General features: G+C 43.1%; 1 pseudogene across 1 annotated transcript; it reads left to right on the top strand.

Annotated features, from left to right (window-relative positions):
• Positions 1–2,889: 2,889 nt before the first annotated feature.
• Positions 2,890–4,999, top strand: LOC105500539 (annotated as a pseudogene). The gene is made up of 2 exons (XR_001000048.1): positions 2,890–4,325; positions 4,634–4,999. The product of XR_001000048.1 is annotated as a 60 kDa heat shock protein, mitochondrial-like (transcript).
• Positions 5,000–5,214: the final 215 nt, after the last annotated feature.

Genomic DNA, 5,214 nt, shown 5'->3' with positions numbered 1-5,214 from the left:
CATTCTCCTGCCTCAGCCTCCCGAGTAGCTGGGACTACAGGCGCCCGCCACCACGCCCGGCTAATTTTTTGTATTTTTAGTAGAGACGGACGGGGTTTCACCGTGTTAGCCAGGATGATCTCTATCTCCTGACCTCGTGACCCACCTGCCTCAGCCTCCCAAAGTGTTAGGATTACAGAAGTGAGCCAGCGCACCCGGCTGCTACTTTTCACATATTATGGAAATTAGCTCTTTATGAAATGAGTTGCATACATTCTCCTCTCCCTGCCAGTTTATCATTTGACTTTGGTTTTCCATTTGTGGATTTTGCCATGTAGAAATGTTTTCTCTTTATGTGGTCAGGTCAGCCTTTTTTTTCTTTTTCGAGACCAGGTCTCACTCTGTCACCCAGGCTGGAGTGCAGTGGCGCCATCATGGCTCACTGCAACCTCGAACTCCAAGGGGTCAGGTGATCCTTCCACCTCAGACTCCTGGGTAGCTGGGACTACAGGTGTGCACCAACACGCCCAGTTAATTTTTTATATTTTTTGTAGAGACAGCATTTTGCCACGTTGCTCAGGCTGGAGACTTACTATCTCTACAATGACATAAAAATCCATTGTTCAGCTAGAGGTTCACATGTGATCCTTTATTTCTCCTGCTTCCTTATCCTCTACATGCCATAATGGGTCTCAAATCCATCCACTTTTCATTCCCATTGCTACTATCCTAGTGAAGCTTCTTAATTTACGTCTCCCATCAGTTTTACTCCCTTCCATTCGTTACAGTATAGCCACAAGTGATCTTGCAGAAATGCAAATCTGAGTATGTTGCTTTCAAAATATAACCCAGTAGTAATTTCCCAACTCTAACATAACTTGGAATACAATTAAAAGTGAGTGGAGAAAAACAAATGAGAGATGAGGACATACAGTTAGTAAATGTAAATTACTCTTGATTATGGGGAAAACTGGAATATCTAGAGAAGAATCTAGGGTACAGGGAAGGGCTTTTATTTGTTTTTTATGTATGAATGTTTTCATCTTTTTTTTTTTTCTTGCTCTGTTGCCCAGGCTGGAATGCAATGGTGGGATCTCCACTCATGGCAACATCCGCCTCCAGGGTTCAAGCAATTCTCCTGCCTCAGCCTCCCGAATAGCTGGGATTAGGGATTACAGGCATGTGCCACCACACCTGGCTGATTTTTTGTATTTTTAGTAGGGGCAGGGTTTCAACATGTTGGCCAGGCTGGTCTCAAACTCCTGACCTTGTGATCCGCCTGCCTCGGCCTCCCAAAGTGCTGGGATTACAGGCATGAGCCACTGCACCCAGCCTGTTGTTCCTTATTTCTTTATTATTTTGTATTCATCTGTAAAGGAGGATTTTCTTCATCAATTACTTGGTTATTCTGAGAAACAATTCATATAGAAAAGGCAGGCTATATATTCAACTTGTTTTCCTTTATTTACTAGTTTTAGGAATAGTAAGTTGATTATGTAATATTCTCTTAAAGATGATCAATTAGGGCTTTGAAAAATTATTATGAACTTATGGATTTTATTAAATTTGGCATGTTTACATTCTTTGTAGTTATTCTTTTTGATGCTCAAACTGTACCATCTTTGGACAATAGCAACCCACTGAAGTTGATTCTTTTTAAATATTATTCATTTAATTTTTGACTTTTTTCAATAGAGATTGTGTTTCCCAGGCTGGTCTTGAAATCCTGGTCTCAAGCAGACCCCCTGCCTCAGCCTCCTAAAGTGCTAGGATTACAGGTGTGAGCCCCCATGCCTGGCTTCTAAAGTTGATTCTTGAATCCTTTTGACATAACCCCAGTAGTCTTTGATAGCTTTCTTGCTTACTGCTGTGAAGATGCCTTGTATGTACTGTCTCTTCTTATTGTTGCCAATTGTATATTTCGGATCTATTCCTACAAGTGGGACTGTTGGGTTGAAGAGTAAATACACATATAATTTTGGTAGATAGTGTGAAAGGCGTTATTTTATTTTGTCTTTCCACAAGCAATATATCAAAGTGCCCTCCCTGCCTTTTTTTTTTTTTTTTTTGATAGAGACAGGGTTTTGCTCTGTCACTTATGCTGGAGTGCAGGGGTATGATCTTGGCTCACTGCAGCCTCAAGCTATCCTCCCACCTTACCCTTCTGGGTAGCTAGGACTAAGGTATATGCCACCGTGCCTGGCTTATTTAAAAACTTTTTTTTTTTTTTTAGAGATGGGGTGTTGCTATGTTGCCCAAGCTTGAAAGTACCTTGTAACCCACAGTCTCACCAACAGTTTGTTGTAAGCTTCTGGATTTTTGCCAGTCTGGCAGGTGAGAAATGGAATCTCCGGGTAGTTTGTTGTTGTTGTTGTTGCTTGTTTGTTTGTTTTGAGACGGAGTCTCGCTCTGTTGCCCAGGCTGGAGTGAAGTGGCACGATCTCAGCTCACTGCAAGCTCCGCCTCCCGGGTTCACGTCATTCTCCTGCCTCAGCCTCCCGAGTAGCTGGGACTACAGGCTCCCGCCACCACGCCCGGCTAATTTTTTTGTATTTTTTAGTAGAGATGGGGTTTCACCATGTTAGCCAGGATGGTCTCGATCTCCTGACCTCGTGATCCGCCCGCCTCGGCCTCCCAGAAGTGCTGGGATTACAGGTGTGAGCCACCATGCCCGCCCTACTCCATGTAGTTTTAATGTGAGCATATTTTTATGTTCAAAATCACATTTTAATAAGTTGATGATAGCAAATCTGCATTGACATTTAAAGAAGGCAGGCCAAGCATGGTGGCTCATGTTTGTAATCCCAGCACTTTGTAAGGCCAAGGCGGGAGAATCACTTGGGTGCAGAAGTTTGAGACCAGCCTGGGCAACATAGTGAAACCCCATCCCTATAAAAATTTTTAGCCCTCACTCGCCAGTGACGACCTGTCTCACGGCGCGCACGCCCTGCCACCGCCCCACAGAAATGCTTTGGTTACCTACAGTCTTTCACCAGATGAGACCAGTGTCCAGGGTACTGACTCCTCATCTCACTCGGGCTTATGCCAAAGATGTAAAATTTGGTGCAGATGCCCGAGCCTTAATGCTTCAAGGTGCAGACCTTTTAGCCGATGCTGTAGCCGTTACAATGGGGCCAAAGGGGAGAACAGTGATTACTGAGCAGAGCTGGGGAAGTCCCAGAGTAACAAAAGATGGTGTGACTGTTGCAAAGTCAATTGACTTAAAGGATAAATATAAAAACATTGGAGCTAAACTTGTTCAAGATGTTGCCAATAACACAAATGAAGAGGCTGGGGATGGCACTACCACTGCTACTGTACTGGCACACTCTATAGCCAAGGAAGGCTTCGAGAAGATTAGCAAAGGTGCTAATCCAGTGGAAATCAGGAGAGGTGTGATGTTAGCTGTTGATGCTGTAATTGTTGAACTTAAAAAGCAGTCTAAACCTGTGACGACCCCTGAAGAAATTGCACAGATTGCTACGATTTCTGCAAACGGAGACAAAGAAATTGGCAATATAATCTCTGATGCAATGAAAAAGGCTGGAAGAAAGGGTGTCATCACAGTAAAAGATGGAAAAACACTGAATGATGAATTATAGATTATTGAAGGTATGAAGTTTGATCTAGGCTTTCTCCATACTTTATTAATACATCAAAGGGTCAGAAATGTGAATTCCAGGATGCCAATGTTCTGTTCAGTGAAAAGAAAATTTCTAGTGTCCAGTCCATTGTACCTGCTCTTGAAATTGCCACTGCTCACCGTAAGCCTTTGGTCATAATTGCTGAAGACATTGATGGAAAAGCTCTAAGTACACTCGTCTTGAATAAGCTAAAGGTTGGTCTTCAGGTTGTGGCAATCAAGACTCCAGGGTTTGGTGACAATAGAAAGAACCAGCTTAAAGGTATGGCTATTGCTACTGGTGGTGCAGTGTTTGGAGAAGAGGAGTTGACCATAAATCTTGAAGACGTTCAGCCTCTTGACTTAGGAAACGTTGGAGAGGTCATGGTGACTAAAAACGATGCCATGCTCTTAAAAGGAAAAGGTGACAAAGCTCAAATTGAAAAAATGTATTCAAGAAACCATTGAGCAGTTAGATGTCACAACTAGTGAATATGAAAAGGAAAAACTGAATGAACGGCTGGCAAAACTTTCAGATGGAGTAGCTGTGCTGAAGGTCGGTGGGACAAGTGATGTTGAAGTGAATGAAAAGAGAGTTCAGATGCCCTTAATGCTACAAGAGCTGCTGTTGAAGAAGGCATTGTATTGGGAGGGGGTTGTGCCCTGCTTCAATGTATTCCAGCCTTGAACTCATTGACTCTAGCCAATAAAGATCAAAAAATTGGTATAGAAATTATTTTTTATTTATTTATTTTTTTTGAGACGGAGTCTTGCTCTGTCGCCCAGGCTGGAGTGCAGTGGCCGGATCTCAGCTCACTGCAAGCTCCGCCTCCCGGGTTGACGCCATTCTCCTGCCTCAGCCTCCTGAGTAGCTGGGACCACAGGCGCCCGCCACCTCACCCGGCTAGTTTTTTGTATTTTTTAGTAGAGACGGGGTTTCACCGGGTTAGCCAGGATGAAGATGATCTCTATCTCCTGACCTTGTGATCCGCCTGTCTCGACCTCCCAAAGTGCTGGGATTACAGGCTTGAGCCACCGCGCCCGGCCTAGAAATTATTAAAAGAATACTCAAAATTCCAGCAATGACCATTGCTAAGAATGCAAGAAGGATCTTTGATAGTTGAGAAAATTATGCAAAGTTCCTCAGAAGTTGGTTATATGCTATGGTTGGAGATTTTGTAAATATGGTGGAAAAAGGAATTATTGACCCAACAAAGGCTGTGAGAACTGCTTTACTGGATGCTGCTGGTGTGGCCACTCTCTTAACTACAACAGAAGTTGTAGTCACAGAAATTCCTAAAGAAGAGAATGACCCTGGAACGGGTGCAATAGGTGGAATGGGAGGTGGTATGGGAGGTGGCATGTTCTAACTCCCAGACTAGTGCTTTACCTTTATTAATGAACTGTGACAGGAAACCCAAGGCAGTATTCCTCACCGGTAACTTCAGAGAAGTCAGTTGGAGAAAATGAAGAAAAAGTCTGGCTGAAAATCACTATAACCATCAGTTACTGGTTTCAGTTGACAAAATATATAATGGTTTACTGCTGTCAGTGTCCATGCCTCCAGATAGTTTATTTATTTAAATTTTTCACAATACATAGTCCTTGTATTT

This window comes from Colobus angolensis, unplaced genomic scaffold (genome assembly GCF_000951035.1).
Source record: "Colobus angolensis palliatus isolate OR3802 unplaced genomic scaffold, Cang.pa_1.0 Scaffold67, whole genome shotgun sequence".
Taxonomy (NCBI): Eukaryota; Metazoa; Chordata; class Mammalia; order Primates; family Cercopithecidae; genus Colobus; species Colobus angolensis.
This window is presented reverse-complemented; position numbering and strand designations above follow the sequence as displayed.